The sequence below is a fragment of the Podarcis raffonei genome, chromosome 14, assembly GCF_027172205.1.
Source record: "Podarcis raffonei isolate rPodRaf1 chromosome 14, rPodRaf1.pri, whole genome shotgun sequence".
NCBI classification, from domain to species: Eukaryota; Metazoa; Chordata; class Lepidosauria; order Squamata; family Lacertidae; genus Podarcis; species Podarcis raffonei.
Window position 1 is genome coordinate 2,932,425 of NC_070615.1, and position 24,013 is coordinate 2,956,437.

General features: G+C 43.8%; 1 protein-coding gene across 8 annotated transcripts in view; it reads right to left on the minus strand.

Annotated features, from left to right (window-relative positions):
- The window catches only part of APBA2 (amyloid beta precursor protein binding family A member 2), a 110,476-nt gene that overhangs the window by 63,001 nt on the left and 23,462 nt on the right, over positions 1–24,013 (minus strand). The window contains exon 2 of one of the 8 annotated variants that reach the window (XM_053364504.1): positions 14,767–14,933. The exons of the other annotated variants lie outside the window; for them this stretch is intronic. The gene's annotated coding sequence lies outside the window, so the exon portion shown is untranslated. The remainder of the gene's footprint in view (positions 1–14,766; positions 14,934–24,013) is intronic. 8 annotated transcript variants of the gene reach the window in all.

The following is a 24,013-nucleotide window of genomic DNA, read 5'->3' on the forward strand; positions in this document are numbered from 1 at the left end:
ATTTGACAATACACATTTGATTTCCTTGTTGGATTTTATAAAAGAGGCTAATTGGCAATGGTACTTGCAATTGAAATGTTACACATGGCTTGCGGTAGTAGAAAGACAGTATCTGATATGAACCAGTTGCCTTTTGGAATGTGTGGGCTGAGTGAGAACTCTCGAGAAGGCTCTGTGTAAATGCAGCATGGAAGCAGATCGCTAATGTCTTTGCACTTACTGATATAGCTGTAAAATAATGTTATTTTGGACTGCATAATTATGGGCAGAACAGATGGTGGAAGCTTAAAACTTTCATTAAAAAGGGAGGGGACAGTTTGCCAATGTCTCAGTAGTCTTTTTTTAAAAAGTAAAAAAAAGAGTACTTATTCTTGTACATTCCAGAAGGAATCCATATTGCTGTTGCAAGCAAGATAGTGGATTCAGACCTCGATTAAGGAAATAACATTAACTGGGGGGGGGGCGGAGAAATAACATTTAAAAGGCAGCGGACATAATTCATCTTTTTCTTGCTGAGAGACTTCCTGTTGATGTTTAATGCTCTCTCTCTCTCTCTTTTAAAGAAAACGATTTCAAAAAGTCTTACAGAAATGAAGTATAAATCATAGTTGGGTATGTTCTGCCTGGAAAAGAGGAGACTGAGAGGAGGTACGGCAGCCATTGTCACCGTTCTAAAGAGCTGCCATGTGGAAGATGGAGCAAGCTTGTTTTCTCCAGCTGTAGAGCAGGCGTAGGCAAACTTGGCCCTCCAGATGTTTTGGGACTACAACTCCCATCATCCCTAGCTAACAGGACCAGTGGTCAGGGATAATGGGAATTATAGTCTCCAAACATCTGGAGGCCTGAGTTTGCTTATACCTGCTCTAGAGGGTAGGACTAGAACTAATGGCTTCAAGTTACAAGACAAGAGTTTCTGACCAGGAAGAACTTTCTGACAGTAAGAGCTGTTTGACAGTGGAACAAACTCCCTTGGGAGGCAGTGGACTCTCCTTCCTTGGAGGTCTTTAAGCAGTTTGGATGGCCATCTGTCGTGGATGCTTCAGCTGAGATTCCTGCATTGCCGGGGTTGGACTAGATGACCCTCAGGACCCCTTCCAACTCTACCATTCTACAATTTTATGAGTAATGTATAACAAAAATTGAACTTTAATGTGCACAATGTTTCTTGCTTCTCTGGATGGAATTAAAGAGAGATGTGCGCGAAGGTAAAATGTCCATTTGCTGCTCTGCATACGTTTGCCTCTGGCATCGCTCACCAGTTGCATGTGTCCTTTGGCCAACTGCCCAGAAGAGAATATGGCCCCTATGCTGAAAATAGACTCTCCCCCTTATACTGTAGGCTTTTCTTTTTAAAAGAGCAAATAGTTGCTGTAATGACATGAGAAAGGGGGCACACATTCTTAGGAATGCTGAGCAGTTACCCATAAAACAATTTGATTATGAGAAAGCTTTCCTCTGAAACATCTGCCCTGTTTCCCTACTTTAGCCTTTCCTTTCAGATCACTTTGTGCCACACCCATCCTTTAAACTCGGCTCCTTTTGCCTTGACTCTGGAGTCTGGGGACTCAGCTATACAGCTGCAAATAAAACATTTTAAATGTGTTGTAAAGTGTAACTTACAAATGTGACACTTGATGGCAATGGTGAGCTATGGCAAATTCAATATATTTTTCAAAACGTTTTCTAAAAAAGCATTTTCACAGCATTTTTTATATGTGTGTAGATTCTACCTAGGTCTTCTGCGACACTCTCCTGGCTTCTCCTTCCCCCTGACCTCTATGCTCTTCTCTCTCCCGTTTACCAGCTTCACTGATGTAAAGGTAAAGGGACCCCTGACCATTAGGTCCAGTCGTGGCCGACTCTGGGGTTGCAGCGCTCATCTCGCTTTATTGGCCAAGGGAGCCAGCGTACAGCTTCCGGGTCATGTGGCCAGCATGACTAAGCCGCTTCTGGTGAACCAGAGCAGTACATGGAAACGCCGTTTACCTTCCCGCTGGAGCGGTACCTATTGATCTACTTGCACTTTGACGTGCTTTCGAACTGCTAGGTTGGCAGGAGCAGGGACCGAGCAACGGGAGCTCACCCCGTCGCGGGGATTCGAACTGCCAACCTTCTGATTGGCAAGCCCTAGGCTCAGTGGTTTAACCCACAGCGCCACCCGCGTCCCATTCACTGATATACAGTATACACTACAGTATACAGTATACACTATAGTGAACACTATTCACGTTTTCCCCACCCAAATTCTTAACCAAGTAGAAGGGCATCATAATTTTGCTAAGTTTCTGATTTCTGCCCCCACATCTTATGTTTCAGTTTCCTGGGCTAATGTTTTGAACCCCCCTGGGTGCAGCAGCCTCTAAAACAGAAGGAAACCACTGTATGCTAAATACCAAACACAAAATGGCTCAATTGCTTTGCAGGTAGTTTTAATGTTTTATTCCCAAGAGTCAGTGAAGAAAAGCTAATTAAAGCTTTAAGGAGATATGAAAACCATGGTTGTGTTCAGGTGTCATGATAAACCAGGATTTCTGACAATTTGGGGGGCATTAGCAGCGTTCCATTGTATGCCCCCATCACTTCCTCCATGGCATAAGTTGGAGAAACAAGCTAAAATTAAGCACAGCTTCCCATGAAGTCTAAAACCAGGGTTGTGGGTTGCTTTCCCCCAACAAACCAGGATCCCTTAAATGGATCCTGTTGCTGGCTTGTTGGACCTGGTTTGCAAGTGAAAAACAACCCATGATTTTGTGTTCAAATGCAGTGGGAAACTGCAGCTTCTGGATTTCAGTCTGATCAGGCTGTTAGCATGATACTTGTCTGCGCCAGCCCCAGGTGAGTGTCTGTGGACAAGATACAACAGTGTGTCTTTAGTGGGTCCTCACTTCTCCTTCCACTGCCTATTCACTTGTTCTATGCCTATGAGACCCTACCCAACATGTATAAGGACAGAGAGAGGAGAAACAAGCCAAGTGAAGGATGCTTCTCACTTGAGTCACATCTTGCATGCCAGAGAAGGCAGGGGGAGCAGGGACAGTTGGATCTGTAGGTTTGGGGGGGCAGTGGGCCCCCTGGAGAACTGTGGGTGTTGACAGGCGCTCAATGATTCTGACCCCTGAAATCCATTCTACTGTTCAATTAACCACAATAAGCCAGAAATGTGCACACTTGCCCTGAGCTTCCTAGAAGCCAGGTAAGAATTTAAATATGTAAAATAAATATAGTATACTGAAAAGTTTATGTTTGGGTACACACACATGAAAAATTGGTGTTGCTTCTTAGTTTGGAACTCTTCCCCAAGCAGGTTTACAGTAGTACCTTGGGTTACATACGCTTCAGGTTACATACACTTCAGGTTACAGACGCTGCTAACCCAGAAATAGTACCTCAGGTTAAGAATTTTGCTTCAGGATGAGAACAGAAATCGTTCTCTGGCGGCGTGGCAGCAGCAGCAGAAGGAGGCCCCATTAGCTAAAGTGGTGTTTCAGGTTAAGAACAGTTTCAGGTTAAGAACGGACCTCCGGAACGAATTAAGTACTTAACCCGAGGTACCACTGTACTATAAGCCATCAGGCTCTGCACATGGAGCTTGAATGTTTCACAATCACAGCTTCATCGACCAGAAGCTCCATTTTCTAATCAGTTAGTTCTGGCAGTCCGAGATACACTCGGTGGTTTACTAGCTTCATAAAAGGCTCTGGGCATGCTCCAGGATCCCTTCCAGCCAAGCCGGCTACAACAAGCAGCAAAATACCAAGCAGCTGGGGAGGCTCTCCAGAATGCACACATTTTATTTTTTAAAAAGAAGTTTTAAAAGCTCCCAAACTCTCCTTGCCTTTCCAGTGCTGTTTGTGCTCCAGTTCCAGATGGCATAAGACAAGCTTCACAGCTTAAGGGGAAAGAGGCTGCTTTTTAGCAGATTGCTTTCTGAAAGTCCTTGGTGAGCAACGTTCAAAATCTTCCCAGCTACACTCACAGATCTTTCTGGCTGCCAAAGCGTTGGCATCGCAGGGTGGACAGCATTCATCAGCCAGAAGAGAAAAGAGGGGTTGTGATTCTCACAAGGGTTGCACCTTTAACAAATGGTTCATTGATGTAAAAGATGCATCATTCCCCATTAAAACAGAAATGTTAAAGGGGGAAAGCCACCTCTTAATTTTGATAATTAACAGCATCATTAATTTCATTATTATTTTATTCATTCATTTTGTTTCCACTCATTCTCTAAGGGGGACACAGCTATGATTCTGTTGCCTGTAACTTCTGTGTTTTCATATATGTATATCTATATATAAAAAAATTATTCTTTGAATTTTTCTGGAGAGCCCATAAATTGCATTATTAATTAAAAAAACTAATACAAAATTACATTAATAATAATAATATTAACATCAGGAAGAACTCTCTGGTGGTAAGAGCTGTTTGACAGCAGAACGGTCTCTCCTGGGAGGCTGTGAACTCTCCTTCCTTGGAGCTTTTGAAGCAGAGGTTGGGTGTCCATCTGTCAGGGATGCTATAGCTGAGATTCCAGCACTGCAGGGGGGTAGACTAGATGGCCCTTGGGGTCCCTTCCAACTCTACAATTTTATGACTCTATGAAACCCTGTATTCCTGTACAACATACATCACAACTTATAACAAGGGCAGCTGAAGTATTAAAAGTATTTTATATATATCTCCAGTGCTTTTTTCTGGAGGGATGCAGGGGTATGCATATCCCTAAACATTTTGTGAATCTAACATGAGAAGAAACTAAAAATTTAAGATTTTTAGTTTCTTCTCTAGCACGGTGAATCGTCAGTTCTGTTGCTATCCCTGATGGCGGCCTCATTTCCTGTCATGGTGTTTCCTGAGTCTCAGACGGAAGCCAGCATTTAATGTGTGAAGTAGGAGTTGGAATCTAGCATGGTGATTGGTCAGTTTCATTGTTACCACCCCTGATGGCGGCTTCATTTCCTTTCCCAGTGGAAAGGAAGGCTATGCTCTATCTTTGTCACCAAACTCTGGGTATAAATTGCACACTGTATTAATTGATATTGTTTTTAACATTAGTGACCATGTGATGATTTTAGCTTATGAATTTTATTGTTTAATGTTTTTATTTGTACATTGGGGTACTTTTATAGCTTTGTTTAGAGTACGTAATGTTTTAATAATATAAATGTTTTAAGTCTTTTTTTTTGAATTCAGTATATTTTCTTTTAATTGTCAAATAATTCTGTGTACATTGCGGCAGCCTTTGGGTACGTGCAATAAAACTGACTGAGACCTTTCCCAGTGATTTTCCTGAGTCAAAATGAACGTAACCCTAAACAAAACACTGTATACCTCTACCTCTGCATACCTAGGGATGGATAGATGCCTCCTATCCACACACATCTACCTACCTACCTACCTATACCTAAAACCACAATACTAATAATATTAAATAACAACCACGTCAGGACTGGATACAACCATTTTTTTTATTAAAAAAAAACAATCACAGTTGGAGTAAAATTTCATTCAAAGGAAAGGCCTGGCAAAATCAAAACATCTTCACTACAGGTGGTGACCAAGTTGCGCAGGCATTCCAATCCTGGCTGCTGCGCATGTCAGTGGAGAACAAATAAGCACCCCTGCCCCATTACTTTACGCCACACCCCTATAACAATCCCCACCACCCATTCTGCCTTCTTCTGGATCCAAAAGGACCCACACGTCAACTGGACATGCCCCAAATGTTTGCCGCCTGTACTTATGTGGGGGGAAAGGCCAACAATGAGGGGACAAAGCAGGCCTCTTTGTAAAGAGGGCGTTCCATAATCCGGGTGCCACATCCAAGAAAGCCCTGCTTTGTGTCCCAGAAAATCCAGAGAATCCTAATGGAAATAGGGACAGAAATTGCAGGTGGATGCTTATTTATTCTATGTCCAGTACAGAAATCAATCCATTGAATACAATCACAATTCACTGTTGTTGATGCTTTGTGTTGAAATAAAGGGAGCAAAATAACGTCATGGCAACACAATTTAGATAACCTATGTTCCATGTGGGGAAAGGCTGTCTATCAGAGATATCCTGGCCCCAAACCTTGACCAGTAACCTCAAGCTGTTCCATTGCAGAAACAAATAAATGCGAAAAGAACATGCCACCTGAAACTCACTCCTGTCTATTGCCATTTGCTGTAAGAACCTAGTTCCCTTTGTTTCCAAGTTTCATTTCCTTCGAAGCAGACACAGAGCTGTAACTGAAAGCGCTCCCCATACCTTCCCCAGAAGGCACACCTTCCCCCTTAGAGGAGTACCATGACACCACGGCTGATCATGGGTCCATCTAGCCCAGTGATATCAACAATGGCTGGCAGCAGCTCTCCAGTTTCAGACAGGAGTCTTTCCCCTTCCTGGGGATCAATCCTGCGGCCCTTCTGCATGCACAGCAGCCTGGCCCTACGTAGGACAGCTCAAGGTCTTTCCCAGGCCATAGGTTATTTGTTTCTTTCCCCACAAACCAGTGGGAACTGTTCACACAGCTGCTTTATTTGAGACATAGATTTGCAGCAACAAATATATGATTTTTTACTTTGGGAATAAAAAGAAAGAAATGGGATTTTGTTTTTTAAGCAGTCACTGCACCTTCTTCCCCCCGATTTTTGCCTCACTCTGCAGAGCAATGTCCAAAGAAGTGAAATGTCTTAAGGTACATCTCACATGTTTCTTCTTTCATCGTTCCAAATCCCTTTAATATTCAGTCCCAAAGATGCACAGGAAATCACCTCCTCTTGGGAAGCAACAGGCATGTCGACAATGGAAGCCTCTGTGCCCTCTTTCCAACCGGCTTTTCATGTGCCATGGCATTGTGAGCAACAGCTAAATTATTCCTGTGGCTTCAGAGAAGGTGAAAGCTTTATGCTAAATGGGGGAAAGGAAGAGCATGAAAATGGAGGTTGGTTGACCCACAAAGGGAAGGTTGAGAGCCATCCATATCCAGAGAGAAGGGGAATGTAATTTGCGCAGGGTATCAGTCAATGACCTCTGACAAACAAACTCTTCTAGAAGCGAAAACACATTTTGAAAAGATTCGCCACAGTCATTTGCCTAGGAAGTAGATTCTCAGCATGAATTCTGTGTAGGAGCATAGGAAGCTGTGAAAAAGGAAGATGGTCTTTAATCATTTACATGGGAAGCTGCTTTATAGAAAGTCACACCATGGATCCATGTAACTCAGTACTGTCTACACTGACTGGCAGCTGCTCTCCAGGATTTTTGGTCTACACAACATGGCAATCACAGGAAGCTGCCTTATACGCCCAGTCTCAAATCTTCCATTCTTGGGCAAGGTGATTGAGCGAGTGGTTGCTGAACAAGTCCAGGCACGCCTGGAAGAAGCGGACCATTTGGATCCCTTCCAGTCGGAATTCAGGCCTCATCACGGGACTGAAACTGCCTTGGTCGCACTGGTTGATGATCTCCGGCGGGCTAGGGACAAAGGTGAGAGCTGTTTCCTAGTTCTGCTGGATCTCTCAGCGGCGTTTGATACCATCGACCATAACATCCTTCTGGACCGTCTTGAGGGGCTGGGAGCTGGGGGCACTGTCATACAGTGGTTCCGCTCCTTCCTCCTGGGCCGTGTTCAGAAAGTGGTGGTGGGAGATGAGTGTTCAGACCCCTGGGCTCTCATTTGTGGGGTGCCTCAGGGTTCTGTCCTCTCCCCCATGCTTTTCAACATCTACATGCAGCCGCTGGGAGAGATCATCAGGGGGTTTGGGCTGGGTGTTCATCAGTATGCGGATGAAACTACAACTAATCCAGAACACAGCAGCCAGACTGGTGACTGGGAGCGGCCGCCGAGACCATATAACACCGGTCTTGAAAGACCTACATTGGCTCCCAGTACGTTTCCGAGCACAATTCAAAGTGTTGGTGCTGACCTTTAAAGCCCTAAACGGCTTTGGTCCAGTATATCTAAAGGAGCATCTCCACTCCCATCGTTCTGCCCGGACAGTGAGGTCCAGCACCGAGGGCCTTCTGGAGGTTCCCTCACTGCGAGATGCCAAGTTACAGGGAACCAGGCAGAGGGCCTTCTCGGTAGTGGCGCCCTCCCTGTGGAACGCCCTCCCACCAGATGTCAAAGAGAACAACAACTACCAGACTTTTAGAAGACATCTGAAGGCAGCCCTGTTTAGGGAAGCTTTTAATGTTTGATGTATCACAGTATTTTAATATTCTTTTGGAAGCCGCCCAGAGTGGCTGGGGAAACCCAGCCAGATGGGCGGGGTATAAATAATAAATTATTATTTATTATTATTATTATACAGTCATACCTCATGTTACGTCCGCTTCATGTTACGTTCTTTCAGGATACGTCCTGCGGTGACCCAGAAGTACCAGAAAGGGTCCCGTTCGCAACCAGAGGTACCACTGTACTGAGCTCAGACCATTGATCCACCTCGCTCAGGGCTGGCTCACCTAGCTCAGAAATTTCTCCTCCAACTGGCAATAAATCTTCAAGGTTTCAGACAGCGGAATATCCCAGTCCGACCTTTAGATGCCGGACACTTTCGACCTTTTGCATACCACTGAGCCGCAGTCCTTTCCCAATCAGAATCTTGCAGAACAAGCAAAAACAAAAACCCACATGTCCAAACATGAAGGTTGCCCTGGCATAGGTTTGCCTCCTCTGTGGAATCCAGGCATTTGCTGTTTAAACAGTACAATGGGCTCTGATTCCTGGGGCCAGAAAAACTGGCCATGCAAGCCAGTCGGAGTGGCAATGTCTGACTGGGAGCTATTGGTGCCATGTGCTGTTCAAAAGCTGTGCCCTGAGATCAGATACGAATCCCATCATATAGTAGGCCTAGCAGGTAAATGATTTAAACATGAAAACAATTACAGCCATATTTGCAGATAACAGGAACAAATCAAAAGATTGTTTAATGCTGTATTGTGTTTTTAATATTCGGTTGGGAGCTGCCCAGAGTGGCTGGGGAAACCCAGCCAGATGGGCGGGGTAGATATTATTATTATTATTATTATTATTTATTGAATTGTCAAACCTAACTTAAAGGCACACCATGTGTTAAAGACATGGAACTCAATAAGGAACTCCAGAAGAGTTGACTTCAAAAAGATGCAATTCCACAGCTGAGAAGAAGTAAGAAGCCTTCTCTATCACAGAACTTATAGAACAGGCTTCCTCAACCTCGGCCCTCCAGTTGTTTTGAGACTACAATTCCCATCATCCCTGACCACTGGTCCTGCTAGCTAGGAATCATGGGAGTTGTAGGCCAAAAACATCTGGAGGGCCGAGGTTGAGGAAGCCTGTTCTAGAAGCTATTTGTGAGGATAAACAGTGCTTTACATAATAAATGCACCTAAAAGCATGATTAAAGCAGTCTGATCGGAAATGTTAGGCCCACCTGTCACTATTCTAATTTGCAGCAATGCTTCCATTTTGCATAATCTTGACATATCTCAAGTGGTGAGAGCTTCAGGTACAACAAAAGGTTTGCTACGCTAATGCAGAGAACAATTTGTAGCCTTCTGGATATAGCTGGACTACAACTCCCATCATCCCTAGCAACTGGCTGTGCTGCCTGGAGCTGATAAGCTCCATCAAGATCTGTGGGGCTGCAGGTCTCCTTTATTGTAGAAATAAGCAGTTGCGGGGTGGGGGTGACAAGAACCAGACAATAACACAGTGGATGTTCTCCCAAATAATGGCTCCACTGCAGCCAAGGGTCACAACCTTACAGAACTCACTGTTGAATCCCAGGCCCAGAAATGGGATAGCTCTGGCTTCCTCAATCTCGGCCCTCCAGATGTTTTTGGCCTACAACTCCCATGATCCCTAACTAGCAGGACCAGTGGTCAGGGATGATGGGAATTGTAGTCTCAAAACATCTGGAGGGCCGAGGTTGAGGAAGCCTGGGATAGCTACTACAACCCATCTATAGCCAGGGTCAGCTCATTAGACCCAATGCATTAGGCAGTAAAGGGGGCAGGATCCCAGGTGCTCGAGGCCAATTCATCCCCTTTTCCATGCAGGTGGATGAAACAAAAGTATCTCCCTTTTGCTTTGGAAGCCCAAACACAACTGCCTCCAAAGTCGGGCCAGGGTGAGGTGGGGATTAATTTTTGCTGAGGGCAAGCAAAATGTCTGCAGCAAGTGTCCCAGAGTTCATATAAGCCCAACAAGCTCCAAGCCCTGGAATTTTAAAACCTGCAGTCAACATGAGCTGGCGAACTTTACAGCTTGACAGCTGCAGAAATTCAACCAGGACAGGTTTACGTTTAATTACTTTCTGCCCTCTGTCACAGGCTGCTGACCTGCATTTAGAAACCCGGACGTCTTAGCCCAGTGAAAAATGAGAACAGCTTCTCCCCTTTGCTCCTTCACAAAATGTCAGGGGAAGAAAAAACTGATGGATAATTCAACCTGCCTGCCAAAGACACAACTTCACTCGGCAACCTTTACCTGGTCAGGGTTTCAATTTAGACAGTCCCCTTAACATTACCCTGAGGAAATGGATGGGTTACAACAACAACAACAACAACAACAACAACAACAACAACAACCATCTTCTTTGCCACACGAAAGATGGCAAGTGCCACGTAATGACCTAGACCAGGATTAGCCAAGTGGAAACTTATTCTTCCCTTTAAGTCTCACCACCTCTTCTTGACTGGCTTTGGTACTTTCTCACACATCTCCTCAGTCCCTCTGTTCATCAATCAGCAACCTCCTTTGAGCTAACTCTCCTACCTGGGCTCTCCTTCTCTTGCAGCTCTTAAACACCAGACTCTTGCTCTTGAAGACGTGCGAGTCGCCTTCTCTTGTCCTGCCACGCAGTAAGTCAAACCATTGGGCCCTCTAGCTCAGTGTTGTCTATACTGACTAGCAGTGGCTCTCCAGAGTTTCAGACAGAGGTCTTTTACATTCATGTATTAGACTGGGGTGGGACGCGGGTGGCCTAGGACTTGCCAATCAGAAGGTCAGTGGTTTGAATCCCCGCGACGGGGTGAGCTCCCATTGCTCGGTCCCTGCTGCTGCCAACCTAGCAGTTTGAAAGCACGTCAAAGTGCAAGTAGATAAACAGGGAAGTTAAACAGCGTTTCCGTGCGCTGCTCTGGTTTGCCAGAAGCGGCTTAGTCATGCTGGCCACATGACCCGGAAGCTGTACGCCAGCTCCCTTGGCCAATAAAGCGAGATGAGCGCCGCAACTCCAGAGTCGGCCACGACTGGACCTAATGGTCAGGGGTCCCTTTACCTTTTATTAGACTGGGAGCAACACAGAGGGAAAACTTGGTGGTTTTACACAGTCACAAAGGTAAAGATAGTAGGAGGGGTGCTGAGAAGGGTAAAGTGGCAGTTTCGAACCAGGTTTGAGTACAGTCAGAAGGGAGCTTGGAAAAGCTCAGCTGTGTTAGCTTTTGTTAGAGCTGGCTTAAAAAAACCCTAACCTCTCAGCATTCATCCATTCCTGCTTTACTCTAACTTCTGTTCTTTAAAACCTCCACATTGTTCTTCTCAGTGTCTCTCCAATGCTACTTTGCTGAAAATCATTCCATTGTTTTAAATCACAATCTTTCCCTTTGGTGGAAAAACTGTCGCACTTTCCCCCCACCAAGGCCATCCCTTCCGCCCAAAAATCATTTACTGCAGACATACGTTTCCCTCCTGCTTCTACCTGTTCCCTCCTCCTTTCTCTTTAGACCTTGGGAAACAGACAGTGAAAAGAGGATGATGACACAGTAGTGCAGATATAGTACACAGAGAGAAAAAATAGTCTCTTCAACAACAGATTCCAGCCCATGCTGGCAAATTCCAACACACACAACCCGAGCACCACTCAGTCACAGAAGAGGGAAAGAGGGAGGGGAGAGCAAGGGGGGGAGAGCTCTTCATTTGTCTCTCTCCGCCCCACCTCCTCTTTCATCCACTATTGCTGCCTTGTGAGCACCATCCATCATGCACAAATATTCTAGCATCACTCATTTCTCCCTCACTCTGTCAATTGGTCTCCTTGTCTCTCTCTCCCCTCCCTCCAGGCTGACACAAGCAGTATTCATCACAAGCCTAGAAATGTACAGTGTTTAGGTCTGACAGCCAATTAAATATATTTTAGCTGATTAATTATCTGTCTTCCAGCTGATCAAATCTATTTGCATATTCCCAAAAGCTTAAAGTGTTTCTTAAATATGATATGTTTGTTTTTCCTGGTTAACGCAGGAGCGCAACAACCAACAACACAAAAGAGGAACAATCTCTGTAGTTGCCTTGCCATATAAGACTGTCTGCCACTTCTTGTCTTGTTACTATTTTACAGTACAGAGTCCTTCCAAACCAGCCTTTGCCAACCTGGGATCCTCCAGACATTTAGGTCCCTTCAGCCCAGCAAGCCTGGACGCAAGTGGGTGTCCAAAATATAAGGAGGGCACCAAGTGGGCCAAGGGTGCTCCAGACAGTGACATATGTAAGAAAACATCTGCAGCCATGGTCCTCTTATTATTCCACATATGTCCCAAGGCAATGTACAAAATGTAATAAAAGCCACCACAGAACAGTCACCAAAGAGCACAAAATGCATCTGGACAGGGCTGTTGTTCCGCAGAGCAGGGGCAGCCACACTAAAAGCCCTGCTCCAAGTTGCTGCGGAGTGGGCTCCTGAGATCTTTGGAACTCAAAGGAGAAACTCTCCTGCAGCATGCAAGGATCTATTGAGTATATAAGGGATAAGGTTTCCCGCTTACACTACTATCCAAACCCTATTGTTTATTCTTAAAAATAAAGACCATGGTGAATAATTCCTCTCCCCTGTTCCTTATTATAGAAGCACAGCAGAGCCAAAATAGGCTAATAAATAGTACCTTTAACTTGCAACCTGGCAAACTGAAATTGCCAATGATGGATCAGCTGAAGTTTCAGTTAATTGCTGGGGAAAAGCCTCCAGGCCACCCTGCAACATCCAAAGTGACTTTCTCAAGACTTCCAGATAAAGAGTCTGGTATGTCTGAATTGCACCCAGTCCAGAGGAAGGGCCTCCAGCCTATGCTTCATCATCAGCCATCTTCTCATTCTGTCTGAAAGTGGCCAAGGTTGTGATACCAGCAGCAACAGTAAGTTGGGTTTGATGCAAGATCTCACCTTCTTTGCATTATGGGACCAGTGCAGCAAGTGTCAACACCCCCAAATAGCTGAAGGGGTGCTTCCTTCCACACAGACGGACAGCAGAGGCCCCCTTAGCAGCATCTCTGCCCTGTGAAGCTCAAGAGACTGTGGTGCGTGACACACCCTATGGAGGCCACCCTCCACACACACACACACACACACACACACACACACCCCAGACTGCAGAATGCCTTCCCCTCCAAAGGGTGTGAGGCTCAGCCATCGCAAATCTTCCACCAATGAGTCAAGGTGGGGAGCCTTTGAGGTGGAAGGAAATGCCCCTCCCCATCTGTAGAGCTGTTACTATTTCAGATAAGTGTTTAAATATGTTGCTTTGATACATTATATTCATTTTGTATGGAGCCCACCATTGGACCATAAAGTGAACAGGTTAGAAAAACTCATAAGAATTAAAAACACACCAACCTGGTGCCCTCAAGATGTTGCAGGACTACAACTTCCATCAGTCCCCAGAAGCACAGGCAATGTGGTGAACTGCAGTCCAAAATGTCTGAAGGGCACCAGGTTGGGGAAAGTTGGTCAATACAAATTAAGAAGTGCGTGGTGAGGGGACTGAGAGAAGATAAATAAGGTGGCAAATACAAGTGCTGTATTCTTAGGCTTTACATGCTGACTTTTGCTTTCTCCTAATTGTATTCTCGGGTTTCCTAAAGCACAATTGATACGTTAAGGACGGTGTTTAGCAGACATCAGGCACACACTGTCTAGGGTTGCCGTACGTCTGAAAAATTCCAGACATGTACGGAAATTGGACGCCTAAAATGGCAACTGGAGTAATATTTGAATTTTAATAGATGTCTGGAATTTCCCACACATATGGCAACCCAGGTTTTTCTTAGGTTTTCTGGGGTGTTTTTTTGGGGTGTGTGTGTGTGTGTGTGTGTGTGTGTGTGTGTGTGTGTGCGCCACCGAGCCTTTCCATCAGTACAAAGAAATCAGATGAGCAGAACCTTCAAGGCACCCAGACCTCCAAGTCCTCATCAAAGCGGCCAGTTGTGGAGGAAGAGGAGACCATAAGGACAGGTTGCAGCATTTGGGACTTCTTATGTTTAGTGAAAAGAACAGTCCATTTAAAGTTAATGGACTATGCAGAGATGGTGAAGTTGACAGCAAAACTAAGAGATCAAAAAGATGAGAACTTTGTTGAAAAGTGGAGGTTTTTTTAAGACTATTTGAGAAAAATCTACTGTCAAATGAAATCGCATACAGTAAGTAGGTAACAGGCAGAGGAAGGAGAATCAATAAATGACTATAATATAAGTTATAATACAATAGAAAATAAATGGTAGTCATAGCAGCTGATAAAAGGAATACAACAGGAACATCACAGATGTAACGATGGGAAGTCAAAATGTAAGAAATTATTATACTGAAAGTGAAATGAATAATGTCAATTTTTGTGTAAAAAACTAATAAAAATTATTTTAAAATAAAATAAATAAATAATAAAATTCATTTTAAAAAATCTTAGTAGGTGTGAATAGCAGTCTGAGGGTCTCACGGAATGGTTTCAGTTCTGAGAAGAAAAGAGCTGACAGAGGAAGAGTCAAAGCAAGGGCTCAGTGCCAGTTATGGCAACAACTTGAGGTACTTGCCTTGTCATAATGCAGCAGTTTCTGGGATCTGAACTCCAGAGAGTCAGGGATGCTTCCTGAATGAACAAGCAGTCCTCCTGCCAAGATGTGCCAAAATGCCAGTGCAGAAGCTGAACACACTTGCACTGACAATCCGCCTGAGCAAGGCAACCTGCAGCAAAGAGGGTCTGGGGTGGCAGTCACAGAGACAGAGAGAGATGGAAAAGGCCAGTGGGCTTCCTCAGCCCATCAGACTGAGCCACTCTGCTCAGCAGCCCTGCGCAAGACCCACCAAGGCTTGACCCGGCAGCCGGGCTTGGTGCTCTTCTGGGTGTTTGCCAACCTCCTGCTTTTGAAATCCCAGGCAGGCAGCAAAAACAGGATCATTAAACTGAGAATTGTGAGGAGAAGGGCAGCCTCAGGGCCCAGCAAAGTCAGGCCCACCAGCTGGTCTCACAATCTGCAGGGGGTGGGGGAGGCCACTGAAGACTTTCCCAGGGGACAAGGGGTGTGGCATCTGAGCAAGCTTAGGATCCCCTCATCCTCTCTGCTGTCTTCATTCCAGTGCCTAAGCTGCACCTCACAGCTTGCACTATTTGCCAAATAAATAAATAATTCACATGCTCCTAAACTATGAAGGATTACGCTAATTAGAATAAACTGGGAAGACATGAGAGAAAGAGGAATGGGCTGGTGATATTTTGTCAGCTTAACACCAAACTAATTTATGCTTTAGGGGAAATATTTGAGATTTCTAATTAAAAATCTCTACAAAGCCTGTTTTGGAGAGGGGGGCCTCTCGTCACTTACATTCAAGGACATTAAAAGCTGCTGCCGCCTTTTCCTTGCCTTCTTCGCCAAGTGTTTCATCACCAAGTTCTCTCTTTGATTTTTTTCTTCTTCAAAAGGAAGAGTTGAATAACTCTGGATACCAAACACTGGGGGAGGAAGGGGGTGCAGCAGCGCCCCCCCGGGATGCTCATTCCGGCTCGCCCCTCCCCCTCCCCGGGTGCACAGCATGTGCGCCCCTCCAGGTGCCAGAGCAGCTAGCTCCGCCTCTGATACCAAAGAAGCTTGATTCATATGCATCGACTGACTATTTCATTTTTTCCACATTTTAAGCTTTAAGATCCCAGGTGCTGAACAGAAACCAAGCACGACGACTTCTGAACAGCTTTCCTGATTCTCTGGCTAGTGTCTATACACAATGCTACAAATATGAATTTATTCTGCTTAAGACTGCAGCAAAATCTCCTTTCCGATGTCCCATTCATAAACAAAAACCCCATTTTGTATTTTTTGGGTGGTGAGGAAGAGGAATCAATTTCATTTTTGAATAGTCTCCAGCAGCAGTTGCACTCTGAGTAATCCCACTGAAATAAAGGGGCTTAAGTCCATCATTTACAATAAGCTTGCTCAGGCCCATAATCTACTTTAATTTCACTCTTATAATTCACACAACCTATGGTCTCCCCAAGTTCAGAGCATCACTGAGCACTGTGGAAGCCCAAAGTCTGGGAACCCAAAGCACATGTAAAGGACAATCGTACTTTCCAATTGCATCTGAACAGGGCCATAATTTGGATCTGCCTTCCCCAACCTGGTGCCCTCCAGATCTTATTGAGGTGAAAGTTTCTATCTTCCCTGAACAATGGCCATGCTAGCTGATGAGAGTGGTAATCCAAAACATCTGGAAGACACCAGGTTGTGGAATGCTAGCTTAGGTTTTAAGTTTGTTTGTTTTTTAAATGGCTTATCCCCATTAATCCTTGGGAATTTCAGTACATTAGAAACCAACTGTTCCACTTTCAGTCTAAGAGCCAAATGATCCCCCCCCCTCAGCTGCCTTGAGGTCTTTCCCCTGGCAACCATGAAGCCTTTCCTATCCATCGCCCTCCTTGATTAAGAGATGGGGCCTGAGCTAGACAGCAAAGTCTCTCCACCACACACACAAATATGGAAATGGCTCAACTACGACTTGGTAGCTGTCCTACACCTTACACTAGAGTTGCCTAATGTTTGGCCCTCCAGATCAGGGGTGGACCTTGGCAATATGGCACCCTGCGCAAAACCAGAATTTAATGACCCACTCCCCACCAGCCTTCATGCCTCCTTCCTAACGCTGGGTAAGAGAGGCCCTGGGCAAGCACTAAGTAGGGTTTGGGAAGGAGGCAGGAGGACTCTGGGAACCTGTTAAAGCCTCATCCCAGAACAGGACAAGGCACCCTCCCCCTTGGTGCTGCACCCAGTGCAAGGAAACCAGTCATGCTGTCCTACATCCAACATCATCTGGGTGGACACAGGTTACCCAACCCTGCCATAGTCACTTCAGAATTTAAAACTTGTTTTCCAAAGTGTCCAGCCCCTTAGGGTTGTGGAGATGCACTCTGAAGGAGATAGACAATGCCTACTGAAATTTTGTACTGCAGGCTGGGGACTTCGTAAGATCCTCAATAGTTAGAGATGAGGCTTTGGTGACTTGTTCAGTTCCTTGACCCCCATTCCACTAGCAAAAACAGAACTTATGCAAAATAGAAACAGACACACATGAGAGAGAGGGAGAGAGAGAGAGATTGTCATAGAATATGGTTGGTCAAAAAATAAGAAGTGGAATACAGTGGTACCTCGGGTTACATACGCTTCAGGTTACAGACTCCGCTACCCCAGAAATAGTCCCTCGGGTTAAGAACTTTGCTTCAGGATGAGAACAGAAATTGTGCGGTGGTGGTGCGGCAGCAGCAGCAGGAGGCTCCATTAGCTAAAGTGGTGCTTCAGGTTAAGAACAGTTTCAGGTGAAGAATGGACCTCCAGAACAAATTAAGTACTTAACCCGAGGTACCACTGTACACAAAGTCCTGTTTAGGACTTTCATTTAGTTTTTTATTTCCACCGCTGATGCCTATCCCTGACCTAGAGACAGAATTCCCAGTTAAAACAGTCAGCCGGCTGCCAAGAAAGGTAGAAACATTTTGCTCCCTTTCCAAGCCTTTGCTAAACGTGCTTTTTTAAATCACCCAAGCAGATGGCATACATGCCTTTTTCACTGACAGTGAAACATATGGTGCCTTATAAAGGGTGCTTTAGGAAGAAACCACAATCACCTAAAGAGATTAAGATGCCACAAACTCCTTTCGTTTTAGCTATCAGATTACATTTATTTATGAGACTATAAAATGAAGGCAAATCCAGGTATGTTCCAAGCTTGCTTTCTCTTCTCTGGAGAATAGGGCCCAAACCGATGGATTCAAGTTACAAGAAAGGAGATTCTGACTACACATCAGGAAGAACTTCCTGACAGTAAGGACTGTTCGACATTCAGGAGGTTGTGGACTCTCCTTTCTTGGAAGTTTTAAAGCAGAGGCTGGGTGGCCGTCTGCCATGGATGCTTTAGCTGAGATTCCAGCATTGCAGGGGTTGGACTAGATCAAACATGTCCAACGTGTCGATTGCAATCCACCGGTCGATCGCAGGGTGGATTTTGGTTGACCACACAACCAAGGCCGCCCATGGCATAGCTGTCAACATTTCCCTTTTTTAATTGGAAATTCCCTTATTCCGAATAGGATTCTTCACAAGAAAAGGGAAAGGTTGACAGCTATGGCCCATGGCCGCTGGAGCCCCTCATTGCGCGCTCGGTTGTGGCCGAAGCCCCTCCGCAGGCAGCATGGCCGGTCGAGGCTCCTCTTAGCCGGGCTGCCTCAGCGCAGCAAGCGTTCTGGCTGGCGTCGCCTCCGCCTCTTCGCAGCCGCCTTTAGCACCTCCTTCCTGCTCCAGGCGCCGCTTATCCTCCGCGCCGGCGGGCAGGTGCTGCAGCGGCGCCACTCCCTCCCCGCCCCGGAAAGACGGCAGGCGCCTCCCTCCGCCCCCAGCAAGCCACAGCCCCGGGCAGGGAGGGGGCGGCCAAGGAGGCACGGGCTCCGCACAGGCTGCAGCGCTGCGGGGGGAGCCGCGGGAAGGGGGGGCACGGAGAGAGACGAGGATGCCCCTCCCGGCCCCCCCTTTCCAGCTCCAGCCTAGCTGCGTTTATTCGAAAGTAAGGCCCCCCCCGTAAAGGGGAAATTGGGCATTTCAGGGTGTGTTGGCTTCCTGTATGCGCCAGGGGCCCTGGGAGGGGGCTGGTTGTTATTATTTTTATCGTCATCATCATTATTTATTATTTATACCCTGCCCATCTGGCTGGGTTTTCCCAGCCAAATATAATATGTTTAAGTTGAAGAATGACAATGGGAGAGTGTGGCAGATCCCTGCCAGTTTTTGTTTTTTTTAATATAATTTTTTATTAGAAATTTTTTTAAAAAAACAACAGAAACATAACAATACAATACAATAAACACAACAAACAAACAAACAAAAACAGAAACAAGTACAATTTCAAATCTTATTTTCTTATACCTTGCTTCTCCGACTTCCTCATGCCTCCCTTTTCTGTATTCCAATTTCTAATCATTTATTCAACAAATCTTCCCTTATTTTAATTTAGTTTAATCTTCCTTATTCTCCTTATCTTATCCATTACTAATAATAACCATTTATTTTCTAGTCCAACATCATTTTAGCTTTCATTAATTTTGTAATATTTCTTTAAATAGTCCTTAAATTTTTTCCATTCTTCTTCCGCTGCTTCTCTTCCCTGGTTTCGGATTCTGCTCGTCATTTCTGCCAGGCCCATGTAGTCAATCACCTTCATCTGCCATTCTTCCAGAGTGGGTAGATCTTGTGTCTTCCAGTACTTCGCAATGAGTATTCTTGCTGCTGTTGTAGCATACATAAAAAAAGTTATATCCGTCTTTAACACCCCTTGGCCGACAATACCCAAGAGAAAGGCCTCTGGTTTCTTCAGGAAGGTATATTTAAATACCTTTTTCATTTCATTATATATCATCTCCCAGAAAGCCTTAATCTTTGGGCACATCCACCAGAGGTGAAAGAATGTACCTTCCTTTTCTTTACATTTCCAACATTTGTTATCGGGCAAATGGTATATTTTTGCAAGCTTGACTGGTGTCATGTACCACCTGTATATCATTTTCATAATATTCTCTCTTAAGGCATTACATGCCGTAAATTTCATCCCGATGGTCCACAACTTCTCCCAGTCAGCAAACATAATGTTATGACCAATGTCCTGAGCCCATTTAATCATACTTGATTTAACCGTTTCCTCCTGTGTATTCCATTTCAGCAGCAAATTATACATTTTTGACAAATTTCTAGTACTGGATTCTAACAGTTCAGTCTCCAATTTTGATTTTTCCACCTGGAAGCCAATTTTACTGTCCATTTTAAACACTTCATTTATTTGATGATAGTGCAGCCAATCTCTCACTTTCCCTTTTAATTTCTCAAAACTCTGCAATCTCAGTCTGTCCCCTTCCTTTTCCAGAATTTCCCAATATCTTGGCCATTTAGACTCCATATTTAGCTTTTTAACTGCCTTAGCTTCCATTGGCGACAACCACCTTGGGGTTTTGTTTTCCAACAAATCTTTATATCTAATCCAGACATTTAGTAGTGCTTTTCTGACAATATGGTTTTTAAAACCTTTGTGTGCTTTAACCTTGTCATACCACAAATATGCATGCCACCCAAAGATATTATTAAAGCCTTCTAAATCCAAGATATCTGTATTTTCAAGAAGTAGCCAATCTCTTAGCCAGCAGAAAGCTGCCGCTTCATAATAAAGTTTGAAGTCTGGCAGGGCAAATCCCCCCCTTTCCTTTGCATCCGTTAGTATCTTAAATTTTATTCTGGGCTTCTTGCCCTGCCAGACAAATTTAGATATATCTTTTTGCCACTTCTTGAAGCAATCTGTCTTATCCATTATTTGCAATGCTTGGAACAAAAACAAAATTCTTGGCAATACATTCATTTTTATAACCGCAATTCGACCTAACAAGGAAAGCTTCATATTTGACCAAATCTCCAAATCTTTTTTCACTTCTATCCAAGTTTTTTCATAATTATCTTTAAATAAATTCACATTCTTAGCTGTCATATTTATCCCCAAATATTTCACTTTTTTAACCACAGTCAACCCTGTCACATTCTGAAACCTTTCTTTTTCAAACAGTGTTAGATTTTTCTCCAATACCTTGGTCTTTGACTTATTCAATTTAAATCCTGCCACTTGACCAAACTCATGAATTATTTCCAAAACTCTTTTCGTGCTAGCTTCTGGCTCTTGTAATGTAAGTACCAGGTCATCTGCAAATGCTCTCAATTTATATTGTTTAGCTCCGACCTGAACCCCTTTAACCAACTGGTCCTTCCTAATCATATTTAACAAAACCTCCAGGACCGATATAAAAAGTAGTGGGGAGATAGGGCACCCCTGACGTGTCCCTTTTTCGATCTTGAACTCTTCTGTAACCACATTATTTACAATTAATTTTGCTTTCTGTTCAGAGTATATTGCACCTATACCATTTTCAAACCCTTGACCTACCCCCATCCCCCGGAGGTTCTTCAGCATAAAACTCCAAGATATATCGTCAAAGGCTTTCTCGGCATCCACAAATATCAAAACTGCCTTAGTGTTTATATTCACTTCCAACTTTTCCAAAATGTCAATTATATTCCTTACATTGTCCGACAAGTGCCTTTTCGGGAGAAAGCCCGCTTGGTCCCCATGAATCTCCTCCATCAAAACTCTTTTCAATCTCTTTGCTAAAATATCAGCAAAGATTTTATAATCCACATTTAGTAGCGAGATGGGTCGGTAGTTCTTAAGTTGGGTCTTTTCAGTCTCTGTCTTTGGTATAAGTGTGATGTAGGCCTCCCTCCACGTATCTGGTGCCCTTCTCCCCTCCATAATTTCATTACAGACTTCCTTCAAGGGTTGTAATAACCCTTCCTTCAAAACTTTGTAGTATTTGGAAGTCAGTCCGTCCGGTCCGGGAGATTTGCCCAACGTCATACTTTGGATGGCACCTTCTATTTCTTGTGCTGATATTTCCTGATTCAAAATTGTCTTACTTTCCTGAGAAATCTTTTTCAGCCCATTTTTCTCGAGGAATTGTTCTATATCCATTTCTTTCTGCGGCCCTTGTGTATACAGTTGTCTAAAGTAGCTCTGAAAACAGTTCCTAATCTCCGCTGGGTTAAATATATTCTTTCCATCCACTTCTAAATTTGTTACCGTGTTGAGTTTTTGTCTCTTCTTTATTTGCCAAGCCAATAGCTTGCCACATTTATCTGCAGATTCAAAAGTCTTTTGTCTCATTTGTTTAATTTTCCATTCTATTTCTTGATTCATCAGTTCCATAAACTGTGTTTGATATAATTTAATTTCTCTTAAAATCTCTTGCGATTTTGGTTTCGATCTTAGTTTCCTTTCCCCTTCTTTTATCTTTTCCAAAATTTTCTCTTTCCTCTCATTTTGACTTCTTTTCTTTAGTGTATTTTGTTGTATCAAAAATCCTCTCATCACGGCTTTACTTGCGTCCCATATTATTCTTTTTTCTACTTTAGTCCTCAAGTTGATTTCAAAATAGTCTTTCAAAGTTTTTTGGGCCTTCTTGCAAATCTCCTCATCTCCCAATAAGGTGTCATTCATTCTCCATCTGAAGGAGCCAGTTGTTGTTTGCTTCATCACCATCTTTACTGCGTTATGGTCGGAGAAGGTTTTTGGGCAGATTTCCACTTTCTTTATATTCGATGCCATTCCACTAGTAACCCAAATTTGGTCAATCCTAGTCCATGTCATTTTGGCTTCAGAAAAGAAGGTTCCCTCTCTTTCTAATGGGTGTTTTGTTCTCCAAATATCAATCAAGTCCATATTGTCAGTCATTTCAAAAAAGGGTTTTGGTAGTCTTCCGTCTTTTGTAACTACCTGTCTTTGTGATTTGTCCATATTTGTCGAAACTACTCCATTCATGTCTCCCATCATAATTAAATTGTAATCCATGTAGTCCATCAAAGTCTCATGCAACTTCTTAAAAAACTCAGCTTTCCCCTCATTTGGTGCATAAATTCCCACTATCAAAAACTTTTCTCCTTGAGATTGAATTTCAATTGCTAAATATCTTCCTTGATCATCTTTAAAAATTAGTTTCGGCTGCAATCTTTCCTTTGCATAAATCACCACTCCTCTCTTTTTTACTCTATCTGAAGATATAAATTCTTGTCCCAATCTTTTATTTATAAGTAATTTTCTATGTGCTCTTGTCACGTGCGTCTCTTGTAAACAAATCAAGTCCAATTGGTCTTTTTTTAAGGCATGAAATATTTTTTTTCTTCTTCTGGGGATATTTAGGCCATTACAATTCCAGGTTAGAAGTTGCAGAGCCATGATGGGGCTATTTACTCTTTCCTCCTACAGCTCCTGATTGTTGTTCCTCTTTTGTCGGTGATTCCGTACCCGTGTCTAATGGTCCCTTGCTTGAAGGATGTAGCCCTTGTCCCGGAAACACCTCCTTCTGTAGGTCTTCTTCGTGTTCTCCTAAGAACTTGTCTTTATCACTCACTGTCTTTATTCTTCTTTTCTTCCCCTTATATTTAAAAGACAAGCCTTGAGGAAACTCCCACCTGAATGGTATGTAGTTCCTTTTCAGCAGTATCACCAAGTCCTTATAAAGGCCTCTTGCGTCTAGAATATTTTTGGGAATATCTTTAAAAATCTCAATATGAAAGTCTTCAATCTGAAGGGTTCTTTGGTAATGCAAGTTCAGTATTTTATCTCTCTCCTCCTTTGATCTCAAAGTTATTAAGCAATCTCTCGCTCTGTTCTTCCTCTGCCTTGTTCCCAGTCTGAATGCGCTCTCTATCTTAAATTCTTCCTTGTCCAGCTCCTGCTTCCAAAAGTCAGAAAATTCTTTTGTCAAAAAGTCCACCAAGTTATCTCCTTCCTTTTCTGGCACAAGTCTAATCCTTAAGTTCCTCTCCTTCCGTTGCATCTCCAGCATAGACAGTGCCAAATCATGCTCATCTAGTTTCTTGAACACCGGTGGGAACTTTTCCTCAGCAGCAGTTGCAATTTCTTTAGCATCCTCAGCTATCTGTCGTGTAGTAGATGATTCCTCCAATATTTTTCCAATTGCTTCTGCATTAGAGTTCACTTTATTCCCAAGGTCAGTTATACTTTTTGTATTTAAATCAATTTTCCCCGAGATTTCTTCAATTTTCTTATTTGTTTCAGCAACTTGTACTTTGGTTTCTGCTCCTTGCTTTTTTAGTTCCTCCAAAGAGTCATTTATTTTCCCCAGTGCTTTAGCAAGTGCTTCTTCTGAAAGCATAGTTTTCACTTTTGTCTTTGGGACAGCTGCAGTTC